Source organism: Mandrillus leucophaeus, unplaced genomic scaffold, assembly GCF_000951045.1.
Source record: "Mandrillus leucophaeus isolate KB7577 unplaced genomic scaffold, Mleu.le_1.0 Scaffold1132, whole genome shotgun sequence".
Lineage (NCBI taxonomy): Eukaryota > Metazoa > Chordata > Mammalia > Primates > Cercopithecidae > Mandrillus > Mandrillus leucophaeus.
In genome coordinates, this window is record NW_012099566.1 from 367,017 (window position 1) to 380,684 (window position 13,668).

General features: G+C 37.3%; 1 protein-coding gene across 4 annotated transcripts in view; it reads right to left on the bottom strand.

Moving 5' to 3' along the window:
- Nucleotides 1-13,668, bottom strand: part of CRB1 (crumbs family member 1, photoreceptor morphogenesis associated) — a 214,579-nt gene that overhangs the window by 148,665 nt on the left and 52,246 nt on the right. The window lies entirely within an intron of this gene.

The following is a 13,668-nucleotide window of genomic DNA, read 5'->3' on the forward strand; positions in this document are numbered from 1 at the left end:
ATGCTACATCAATGGTAGGTATTACTATAGCGTGTTTGTCATTTCCTGCATTCCATTTTTAATTCTTCAGGGTAGGTAGAATAAAAAATGTATGAAAAGTGACAGGAAGCAAGGATAACTCTAAAAGAGAATTTAGAATAACCATAAACTCACTTATCAATAAATATAAATGACATTACTGGGAGTATAAACTATAGAGACTGGAAAAATTTGGAGCAGCCAGCATGTCAAATACCATTAAAAAAGATCAACAATTAAAGTAGAAAAAGCCACAGAGCTATAGTAAATAGTTAAAATTAGGTAATAAATATTTGAAGTGGATTAATAGCCTTACAGTGAGAGGAGAAGAAGGTAGAAAATGGGGCTTTCCAGTACTGGAAAGTTGAAGGTCAAAAACTAGAAGGTTTAGAGAGCAATGACAGACACATCCCTGAGATGCTTCTCATGAAGTCTGTGATTGTTGGGGAGATGTCAAAATAGAGAAGGAGTGACAGCGTATGGGCATGGAGAGACCAGGTGACAGAGGTCCTGCCAAAAGTTCAATAGAAGCAGGGAAATGAGAAGCCTCAGGATGTGGTGATAATTTTGGTTGTAAAGCAGGTTTAAATGACGCTAGAGTCTAACTTGAAATTGGATCAATGTATGACTGCAGTGGATTAAAGATGAAGGTGATTGAGAATAAGAAGCTCACGAAATTCCAAAAGCATGGTCCATACAATTCCATAATGGCTTCTAACTGCATTTGAGTAAAGTGAAAACTTATTTTAACCTTTTTAATATTTGTTTTATTTCCTATTAAAATTCTGCCATCACTCTAAGTGCTAGTCATATGTCATACCAGACTCTTTGCTTTTCCTCAAACCTACCATATACCTCTACCACTCCAAGTTTTTGTACACACTGATCTCTCTCTGCAATGCTTTTTCCCCCTTGTCCACCCAATGAAGGCATCCTTTTAAAACTTAAGTTAACTGTCCCACCAGTGACTCATAGGAACAGTGGTTTCAGCAAGAAAGCCAGCCTTCCTTCTTGTCCTTGAGAATCATGGAGATAAGAACTCTTTAAAGAGGATTGTGTGGAAAGTGGTTTCATAGAATAAATGCCAAGTTTCAGCAAAAGCCATGGGATTAAAGGTGCATTGGGAAAGATAAAAATGTTCGGTTTATCTATTTGTAGTTGAGAAGAGACTATAGGTAGAGAAACAGGTGATTACTCTAACAGAAGTCAGAAAGATTTTGCCCTGTGACATTTCACATAAGCGAATGTAGGTATACATTAGCAATCTGTACCTCCAGACCAGATCACCCTTCTTTTGTTTTTTTTTGTTGTTGTTGTTGTTTGTTTGTTTGTTTTTCTGAGACGGAGTCTCACTTGTCTCACTTTGTCACCAGTGGTGCTATCTTGGTTCACTGCAACCTCTGCCTCCCAGGTTCAAGCAATTCTCATGCCTCAGCCTTCCAGGTAAATGGGACTACAGGCACATGCCACCATGCTCAGCTAATTTTTGTATTTTTAGTAGAGACGAGGTTTCACCATGTTGGTCAGGCTGGTCTCAAACTCCTGACCTCAAGTGATCCACCTGCCTCAGCCTCCCAAAGTGCTGGGATTACAGGCATGAGCCACTGTGTCTGGCCCAGATCATCCTTCTGATACTGTCTGTAGAATGTCTTCTTCAGTTATCTCACAGGCATTGATATGTTGGCTGTGTCCCCACCCAAATCTCATCTTGAATTCCCAGGTATTGTGGGAGGGGCCCGGTGGGAGGTAATTGAATCATGGGGGCGGGTCTTTCCTTTGCTGTTCTTGTGATAGTGAATAAGTCTCACAAGATCTGATGGTTTTGTAAGGGAGAGTTGCCCTACACAAGCTCTCTCTTTGCCTGCTGCCATCCATGTAAGACAGGACTTGCTCCTCCTTACCTCCTGCCATGATTGTGAGACCTCCCAAGCCATGTGGAACTGTGAGTTAACTACATCATTTTCCTGTATAAATCACCCAATCTTGGGTATGTCTTGATTAGCAGAGTGAAAAATGGACAATACAGTCATCATTCCCCAATTCCAAATAATGATAACCTTCCTCTCCCAACTCATGCTGATCTGCTCCACCCCCATCCCTGCCAAAACTCTCCTCTCAGTGAATGGTATTATCATCCAGGTCACCCAAGCCATAGTTCTAGGAGTTACCATCTTATTTGCTACTATTCCCCATATCTTAATTAGTCATCAAATCTCATCATTTCTCTCTTAGAAATGGATCTAAGGTGCCATCCTTATGGCTGTGGCCTTAAGTCAACCCTCATCATGTCTCATCTGCTCATACTACTACTAACTTCTCTTTTCGTACTCACTCTCTAGATTTCTATAGAAATGTGATCACTATAAAGTACAAGTATGATTGTACCATTGTCTGCTTAAATTTTTGACATCACCCTCTCTCTATCTGCCAGTCTCTGAAGTAAAGCACAATTGCCTTGTAATGCAGTAGAAGCTTCTAAAAGATGTAGATGCTACTGGTGCTACCCACTGCAGTGTGCTCACAGCTCCACTGTATCTCAACACCCTAGGCTGCATATAGGTGTTTTCCTTAATTGTAGGCCCCACTCATTATTCCCTCCTTCCCCAGGCTAGCTCCAATTACTTCCCAAATATTCAGTTCGTGTATCCCATGAATATAAAAAAATACTCAATAAATGTTGAATGCATGAGTAATCAAGTCACAGCTATGGAATAATCAACCACCTCTACAGGAAGGCAAACTGTATGCCAATACAGAGCTTCTCAGTGCTTCTACAAGCCTGGGCCATAAATCAAAAGCCCAAAAGTCAAATTTGTGTCTTTGGCAAATGTTTAAAACATATTATGGTTTCGGAATGATTGTGCCCCAAACTTCTGATCAGTATTTAGAGACTTTGCACTCCAATTGGCATCTTTCGGCATTCAGAGATCCTTGTTAACATTCTGTGCCACAAGATAATGCACATTATATTTTATCAGGATGGAACAGGTCTTGACTCTGACGCTGTCCTCATCATTCTTTACAGTGGGCAGGGAGCACACCATGCACACAGCAAGTCGTTGATAAGCCATTCTGAATGCCTTTCTCATTATCTGCAGAGTTCACGCTTTGGAAATAATTGTAGTCTGTCTTCAGACTATCATCTTAAATTTCAGATTCCATTCAATGTATTTGATGCCTAACAGGTCTCTATGCACCATATTTTTCTTTTGAATAAGAATTATGCATGCTATTTTGGGGCTTTTTATGTATATCAAGTACAACAATTATCAGTGCAAGTCGGTGACACAAGTATCAGAGCAATGTGGAACTGTAGCATTCGGTTTTCATTACCATGATAGATTTACAGTAAGTCCTCCTCCTAGATATTATAGTCATAATCTGTTTTACATCCTAAAGCAATAGGGAGAGGCTAGATGACTTCCTGCTCTGATTAATAACATTAAATAAGCATAACAATGTTTAGCAAGATGTTAGAAGAAATTAAAGGTAGATAATTATTATTTTCAGTGGGAACATCTTTGGAGTTTTAGCCAATGAGATTTCTGGCTTGTGAATTTAGACATACCTTTCCTAAGGACACCAAAAATAACAAAATTCCCTTTCTGAATCACTCACTTAAAGCAGATTTTACAAGCCCAGGATTCTATCTCTGAAGGACTGCCGAATTTTGTCAATTCTAAGACTCCTTTTTTTCCTCCCTCACATTTTTAACATCTCTAGAACCGAGATGCACTTTACAATCAGCAGTGTCTTAGCTTCATGTTATAACTTAGCCAAATAGTTTTTTCATTTTTAATGATATCTGAAATGTAAGTAAGACTGAGGATGTATTAAATCTTGTGATACAGAAAATTTATCTTAATAAATGTTATTAATACTTTGTCATTATTTTAACTATTTTATTATATTTTATTATTTTGTTATTATGACTATTATAATCCTTTTTGTTTCTACAAGTTTTGCTTTACTGCTAGACAAAATTGGAAAAACCTGTGGTTTCCATATTAAACATACCTTTTTTTTTCAGGTTTTCTTAATCCTTGTCATATTGTGTCCTCTTTGGTACCCTTTTACCATCAATGAAAGTTTAAGAATGTTCTTGACACTGTTTCAAAACCAGTTTCCCAGAATATCATGGAGGCTGAAACTAATTCTAGGAAGAGAAAGAAAGAATGTCTTCTCTTCGTCAGCCCTAGGAGTGGAGCAATGGGAGGAAATTCTCCTACTTCCTTGTATCTAATGATTACAGTTGTCTGTTTGGAGAACAGTTTCTTCTATTCTGTGAACTCATTCTTCATTCCCATTCTCCAGCCATTTTTCTCTAAATGCATCTGTATGCCAGTTCTCCCACTTTACTTCCATCATAAATGTCATAAAATTTACTATAAGATAGTAAAATATTATTTTCCCAAGTTAATAGGAATGACTTTCCCCATACACTTTCTATATTTTATACATATATACACACACATACTTTTTAAAAGAATTATGAAAGTAAAAAAGTATATATCAAATATATATCAAATTTAAAAAGTTGGAGTAACCCATTTCAGAGTCTCCAAGATGGTATGTTTGAAAAATATACTACTTTTATGAGTGGTTGATGCTTTAATTTTATAAGTTTTTTGAAAGATTATAGAAAAATTATAATATTTTCATTTTATGTTAAATACATCAATATTAAATATTACATATTTTCATACTTCCATAATTATAATGTTTTAATCATAGCAAATTACTTTCTTATGTTTCTCTTCATTAGGATAATTATTATTCCTAAATATATAAAATTGTTAAAATAGTAATAACTTCTTAGTTCTTTATTTTATGATATGGTCATTTTAGAAGTTGAATTCTTGCCTAGGCGTATTAAAATATTACACTTTAAATTTATAAGGGTGGCAGAGAGATTTTGACCTTCAGTTAATCTATTCCCGAGTTGAGTTCTAACAATATTCAAAAAATAATACTTTTAAGTAACCAAGTATAAGATTACTTGAAAGCAATTCGAGTATAAGAAAATGATACCTCTAAAAAACAAAGGCAAACATTGTTTAGATACCATAGGTATTCATCAGTAGCAATGTTTTAAGAGACAGAAATATTGGCAATTAACTCTCAGAGCCTAAACAGTTTATGGAAAAACTTTTGCTAAATCCATTTCATTCTCACCATGACCCTAAGAGTTAGGTTGTATTACCATGCCAATGTTTGAACAAGGAAATGGAAGCTCATAATAATTGTTATTTATCAGTACCAAACCACTAGAGAACATCTAGGCTGAGCTTGGAATCCCTGTCTTCTGCTTCCAAATTCGTCTTTCCACCACATCCGTTCTTTATATTACTATATATTTTTCAGCTCATCCTCTTTGCATTCGGACCTGCACACACCCTGCTGATAACTAGGTAGGCACTAGGAGAAATCGCAGTCGCATGTTAGAGAGAAAGCTGTTTTTCTGGCTCATAGACGATAACTTCTTTCTATGTCCTTGCATGGTAGAAGGGGTGAAGGATCTCTCTTGGGCCTCTTTTATAAGGGCTCATAACCTATTCATGAGAGCTTCCCCGCTATGATCTAATTACCTCCCAAAGCCTCACCTTTTCATACTATTGCCTTGGACAGCATTTCAACATATAAATTTTGGAAAGACCAAACTTTTCAGATCATAGCAACCCCTTTCCAAAATATCTCTGCAGTCCTTGTCCCTTGATATTCAACATATTATTATTCAAATAATAATAGCAAATGTAGTCTGAGGATACAAGTTTCAGTTTTACATTCTGAAAGGGATGCATTTTCGCTCTATTCATAGGCCATTTTTTTTCTAGGAACATTTCCTGACTCCAACCAACATTACCAGCTTCTTTCTTTGTGCTTCCTCAGCATGATGTTTATAGACAGATGGTAATTGTTGTTTACATTTCTGATCCTAGAATAATCTGTGAGCATTTTGTCAGGAACAAATTTTATCTTAGTCACTTTTATGTCTCCAAAGTCCAGCATAATGCCCAGTGCATTGTAAATATAAATATTTGCTGAGTGAATATTTGTAATTTTTTGCACTCATTTAACAAACATTTGTCAAAACCTGGAAACTTCATTTGTTCATAAAAACTACTTTAAATGACTGTAGTTCTGAGCAAAAGTCTGAACGAGTGTTTAATTTCTTTATAAGACACCATAAAATGTTATCAATTTCATAATTAAGAGCATATTTAAAACAACCACTTTTCTTTGATATAATAGTAACATTATTTCTCATGAAATAACCTTATATTTAATAACATATATTTTATTTTCCTCAAATTATTTCCCATGACCATAAAAATTATCTATATTATTTGCCATAGATGCCTTCAAAGTGATTTAGTTGATCAAAACGTATTTAGAAAAGATACAACACCAAGCCCAGATTCAAATCTCCACAATGACTGAAAATCGAATTTTGTCTTTGATATGTGCCACTGTAATGGCGGTGTCAGTTAGTTACATCATACCTCTTAGACTGATGCCTCAGCATGGATGAGGACCATTGGAAAAGGCCCAAGAGGAACGTGAAATATTATTAAAAGTAAAAGAAGTGCTGATAGGACACTTTAAACGAGTAACCATCATGTAACCCAGGGAGGCAAAATACGTTTCAGCTGTGCACATGAAAGACACTGCATGGCAATATGGTTGATAGAAGCTACTAAGAAAGACTTATAGCATTCTTGCTAGGATATTTTAAAGGACAGATTAGTTCTGAATAATCTAGACATTGCCATCAGAGGGCAATAGAGGGCAGAAAGAGAAAGGCATGCTTTCATTTTGTTTGCATGATCTATGATCCTTCTTTGTTAATTTCCTTCTTAAATTTTAAGGGTGGAACAGGGAGGGGAGAAAGTTACTGTTAAAACTTGATAGGGGCCGGGCGCCATGGCTCAAACCTATAATCCCACCACTTTGGGAGGCCGAGGCAGGCTCAGGAGATCCAGGCTACCCTGGCTAACACGGTGAAATGCCATCTCTACTAAAAATGCAAAGAATTAGCCGGGCGTGGTGGCACGCTCCTGTAAGGAGCAACCTTAGCAACCTCCAGCTGCTAAGGAGGCTGAGGCAGGAGAATTGCTTGAACCTGGGAAGAGGAGGTTGCAGTGAACCTAGATTGCGCCACTGCACTCCAGCCTGAGCAACACAGAGAGACTCCATCTCAAAAATAAATAAATAAATAAATAAATAAATAAATAAATAAATAAAACAAAAATAAATAAATAAACTTGATAGGTCTCTTTCACTGTTCCCTCCCCCAAAGAGTGGATTTTCTTGGACTATTGTATTAACCTCCCTTAGACACTTGAATTCCCCTGTATCGCCCCTTTCAGTGTATCTTCAACATAATGATCAGAGTGACCTTGTTAAAATGTAAGTCAAATCATTCCAGTTCTCTGCTCAGAACTCTCTAATAATCTCCCATCTCACTTAGAGTAAAAGTCAAAATCCTTACAATGGCCTACAAGGTCCCAAACAGTCTGAACTCATTATCGCTCTGACCTATCTCCTCCTTCGTCCTTCACTCCAGTCACACTAACTTTATTGCTGTTCCTCAAACATTGCAAGGACTCTTTACCTCAGGGCCTTTGTATCTGCTGTTCCTCTGCCTAGAATGCTATCCCACAAGACATTTCCTTGGTTCCCATCCTCTCCTCTTTAGAGCTTTATTCACATGTCACCTTCTCAGTGAAGACTTTCTTGATCATTCTACCTAAAGTTAATCCCTAATACTATTATTTTGTTTTACTTTTCTCCATGCAGTTATTACCCTCTAACCTACTATATACACTATATTGATTACTTGCTTTATAGACATCTATCTCTTCCTTCCAGAATGTAAGAAACTATGTCATCACTTCTCTTTACTCTTTCATTTTCAGAACATAGAACAATGCCCAATTCATTGAGGTACTCAATATATATGTGTTGAATAAAGTAATGACCTAATGACTTCAACAAATATTTTAAAAATCCATATCATGTGTCTTATAGTCCATCTGGTGTTGCTATAACAGAATATATAGGATTGGGTAATTTATGAAGAACAGAAATTTATTTCTTACATCTCTGGATGTTTAAAAATTCAAGAGCAAGGTGCCAGTAGGTTTGGTGTCTGGTAAAGTCCCACATCCAAGATGGTGCCTTGAAGGCTGCATCCTCCAGAGGATAGGAACATTGTTCCTCACATGGCAGAAGAGTGGAAGGGGGTGAACCCACTCTCAAAAGCCCTTTTTATTATGGCATTAATTCATTCCTGAAGGCTCCATCCTCATGGCCTCAATACCTCCTCTTAGTTCCCACCTCCCAATACTATTGCATTGGTGATTACATCTCCAACACATGAGTTTTGGAGGAGGCAATCACTCAAATCATATCATCAAGTACATAGAACTGTTACTAGCAATAAGTGCTTTATATAAAACCCTGCTTTTATTGATTTGTGTTTCCTTGCCTCATGGACTTTGTGAAATAACAGTCAAGGATGTCACATGGAAATCCACATAATTGTCTATGTCAGTGGTTCTCAAAGTGTAGTCCCCAAACTAACAGCATCGGTATCACATGGGAACTTGTTTTAGATGCATATTCTTGGACTCCCATCTCAGATCTGTTGAATTGAAAACTGTATTTTAATGATAAGCTGTATAGGTGAGTCTGATGCATGCCAACACTTGAGACCCATTGAGATACATTGTAGGCTTATTAGGTTGACAATGTCAGTTAAACTTTTAATGCATTTGTTTTCATATTAGAGATTTCAAGTTTTCCTTGAATAACATAAGTTTGAAAATACTCTGACCTTAATAAATGTTAAGTGAGTTTTGTTTCTAGAGACATTATACCTTCTCTTTCCTTTCATGCCCATGGCCACTCTCCCAGGCCAGGTCCTAAAATCATGTACCTGGGTTATCACAACGGCCTCCTAACTAGTCTCCATGAACTAACTAGTCTTCTAACTACTCTGTAAGTACAAATACACTTCCTTGACTATATAATGAATTTTTGTACATTTTTATTTCTCAAGAAAATTCATCATATAATTGAAAAGTACATTAAATATAGGGCATTTTCTTACTTCCCAAAAGATTACTTTTATACCAAAGATCTATTTTATAATAGAGAAAGTTAGATATTTTTCTACATTGATTTGCTTCAACATACATTGAACTGGCCTTTCTCTGCCCTCTTACAGCCCTATTTTTCTCATACTGCAGGCATCTGAACGAGAAAAATGTACGTTAATCAATCTGGCTAGTTTTAAAGAAGGCCTCAATTATGAAATGATTCATTGCATAAACTTGAACTAAAAGTAGTCACATGCTTAGAGTTAATATTCTTTTCGTTAAAAAAGTTTTCATCCACTTACTTTCAGCTTCAATTGGAGTTTTTGCTTATGCACAGCAGATTCTCACCAGCATCTTCAGTGGCTCTCTCTGAGCCCATTTCTGTAGTTCATGAATCACTGCCCGTGAAGCATAATGGAGTGCACAGAGGAGAATTCACGCAGTGTGAACCCTCTCTATGTGCTACAGCTCTTTTTCCCCTTCTACCTCTCTGCCTTTTACAATTTATTACCTTTTCTTACTTTGCTGCTCAGAGGAATGCAGGTTTTTTTCTCTGAGAGGAGTTCTTTATGATCACTCTAAATTTGGATGTAGTGCACAGCAGCTAGGTCATTGTAATACAGTTTCTAGGATTCATCAGGAGGTCTAAGTGGAGGCAGAGCACTCCAGCACATCCATGCTGATTGCTGGTGGTCTTTTTTCTTTCCTTCTCAACTTTGGCTTTTCCCTTGGTTCTACAGACCTTCTTTGGGGTTCTCATTAGTTAGCCTGAGCTGCCACAAACACTGGTGGTCATGGGATAGCAGTGAAATAAACACACCTCCCTGTGTGTCTAAATGATGGTATACTGCAAGAAAAGTTTCCAAATAAAGTTCACATGAACTTAACATTTGGCAGCCAGCCCTAGCTATACATTAGACTCATCAATTAAATTTGACCCTCTGAAAGTGGAGTACGCACACCTCTGTTTCAGATCTCCCTGGGTAATTTGCTAATGAGTAGTCAGGGCTGAGAAACACTGACTACTACCAGAACTACCAGAACTACTAACAGAAGCTACCAGAACACAGGCCATTCTACTTGTGTAGGAGATTGGTGAGCAAGCCTATTACTGCATTTTTTTTTTTTTACCTGAACAAGCCTAACCAGCTAATAATAGACCCGATTTTTATCTGCCTTATGAGTCTCTCGTTTAAATTCTGTTTGCAAGAAAGTTTTACATATGTCACTTGAAAAGCTGAAATAATAACATGTAGCTGATTTCGTAGAAAACAAGGGAAGAATATAGCCAAATAGGGAACAACACTATTGTGTCAGGGATTGACAAGGAAAGCATTCTCATTGTGAACCTAAGTGTTTGAGTGAGAAAAGGGGACTCATTCCCATTGAACCCTGCAGGGATGTGATACAACCCACAGCATAAATGAATTCACTGTAAAGTTAAGTGCTTTATGATGGAATTTTACTACATTTCCCACATTTCACATTTAGAATATATCCTTTCTATCTGTTTTTTTGTTTTGTTTTGTTTTGTTTTGTTTTGTTTTGTTTTAGAGACGGGGTCTCACCCTGTCATTCAGGCTGGAGTGCAATGGCACAATCTCGGCTCACTGCAACCTCTGCCTCCCCAGTTCAAGCGATTCTCCTGCCTCAGACTCCCGAGTAGCTGGGACTACAGGCTCGCGCCACCACGCCCAGCTAATTTTTGTATTTTTAGTAGAGATGTGGTTTCATCATGTTGGCCAGGATGGTATCCATCTCCTGACCTCATGTTCTACCCTCCTCAGCCTCCGAAAGTGCTGGGATTACAGGCGTAAGCCATCACACCTGGTTACCCTTTCCATCTTTTATGCCTAAATTTAGACCACTGAAAGGATTCATTAAAATCCAATTTAATTAAGATATTTAAAAAACACACATTGTAAAATATAGTTTTTCAAGGTGTGCTTTTTATAAATATAAGACTATTACACAATACTATAGTTTAAATGAATGAAACATTAATTTGATTTATATCTATTCCTTTTAATTACCATTCACAATATTGAGATAGAAGCAGAGAATGGAAGGCACTATCTTCATGAACTGTATTGATTTTTTAAATGTGACCATTGTAAACAAAGCAATTCCAAGCCAGCCCTACAAAATTTCTTATTTTTATTCAAAAATTTTAAAAAAATTGAAATTCACCTGCCATAACTCTCACCAAAGAAAAGAGACACCTCAGTATGGCAAAGAAACAAGGAGCTTTTCATACAACTATAGTTTTATAAGCTTTTAAAATATTTCCTATAACTTTTAGCATAGTATTGATAATTAAGTCACTTGATAAAATAATTTTCCATTTGACATAAGCATTCTAGCATCATAGAGTATACATAAAGTAATACAGAAAATGAATTCTCATTTAATATTCATTTACCTGAGTTTCAGGAGAAGGGTGCCCAGGAATATATGGAAGAATTTTAAAACTTAGAACAATTTAGTAACAGTTGATTAAGCAACCATTACTCACAAATACTGGGCCAGGCTCTTGGAGGAAGAGGGCTCACCTTTTTTTTTTTTTTTTTTTTTTTTAGACGGAGTCTCGCTCTGTCGCCCAGGCTGGAGTGCAGTGGCCGGATCTCAGCTTACTGCAAGCTCCGCCTCCCGGGTTCACACCATTCTCCTGCCTCAGCCTCCCGAGTAGCTGGGACTACAGGCACCCGCCACCACGCCCGGCTAATTTTTTGTATTTTTAGTAGAGACCAGATTTCACTATGTTAGCCAGAATGGTCTCAGTCTCCTGACCTCGTGATCCACCGGCCTCAGCCTCCCGAAGTGCTGGGATTACAGGCGTGAGCCACCGCGCCCAGCGGAGGGCTCCTCTTCTTAATCCACTGACATCTAATAGAAACTCATAAAGTATTGATGAATTAAAGAATAAATATAAAACAATACTCTGTCCTTTAGAAACTAACATGGCAGGGCGGGGGGCAAAAACATAGATATCTGTAAAATAGGAAAGAATTATGGAGGATTCTTTAATACAGGTGTCAACTAGTAGAGACATAATGAATATAATTACTGCAGCAGTGTGAAACTATTATTCTAGGCGGAAAGGAACCTGGAAACGCTCCTTGTGGTAGGTGATATTTGAACTAGGTCTTAAAAAGTATAGCAGAACTTCAGAGTAGACATTGTGAAGTGGGAAAGGACATTCCAGGGGGAAGGGAATGACTTGTATAAGAAATGAAGAAGATTTATTAGAGGAAGTAGAAGGCTTTGGTGGAATGTGTGAAGACATGGCCACTGTCATGGGCCCAAATTGTGAAGGGCTTTCAGGGAGAGGCTAAAATCACTCTCTGTGTAGTGTGAAGTTCTCAAGGCTTTTCAGAACTGCGGCATAGGTCTATTTCAGAAAAGTTATTTCAAAGGCAGTGTTCAGAACAACTTCGAGAAGGTAGAAGCTATAAGTAGAACGTCTGGGAGGTTGTGTAGTGGTACACACAAGAGTTGAGATGAACCTAAACCAAGGAAAAGAATGGATAAGCTCAATTTGGAACATATCTTAGTGTCAAAACAGCAGATTCTGAAGATCGGTTGTATGTAAGAGAGGAGGGAGAGGGAAAATTTTCATTTTAGAGCAGCTAGGAATAAGTCTATTTTATAAAATACATAGTTTTAGAATGTTTAAAAGCAAAATGATGCTGGAGGGTTCTGGTGCAAATTTTGAAGAGAAATATTTTCCAAATAGCTATATTGCTTAATACTTGGGAAAAGATTGACAAAATAAAGAACTAAGTGTGAAAGTATTGGGAGAAGAAGGCAAGTTAAAAAGCTGAAAGCCTCAGGAAGGTACAAAAATGGCAAACGCTAAGAGAAAACACGGTATTAAAATGTGAGTGGTGTCTTAGAGATCTGAGTCAGGAACTGTAAGAAAGTGGTAAGCAGAAGTTAGAATGAATGCATATGAGAAAGCATAGACTAGGTAAGTTACCCCCTTACAAGTAAATCGAAAAGTGAAAGAGTAAGGGAAAGCAAGAAATGTGGCCATCGTGAAGAACTGACCTAAAACAGTAACAGTGATTCAAAAGGATAGGGAGGATAAATATTGAGTGTGAAGAGGCTGAATAGCATGTAACGTGGTAATGATGAGTTGTCAACTTGTCACTCTATTATTAAAATAAAATTCTATCAACAGAAACATTGTAAAAAATAGATAGATATGAGGTAGAATTGTTTGCTCTAAGACATAAAACAAGAACAGGCTTTTTTCCTTAATAAAAATTATGGTTTATCTGATATACCATGCTCCATCAGCTTTGCTATCACTGATCTGTTGATCATACTCAAGTCAGCACTAGAAACCCTTTAACTTCCAGACTGCATTCCCAGAAGGTTGCAGTGCCAGGCTTTGGGGATTAGAAAGCAGGCTTGAACTGGAATGAAAGGAACATGCACTGATGAGGAAACCTGAACTGCCCTTGAGCTTCTCCTGGAGCCCACTCATTCTAGACTGAATCTCAGTTTTAAATCATGTAGAGCTCCATTTAAAACAGCAACA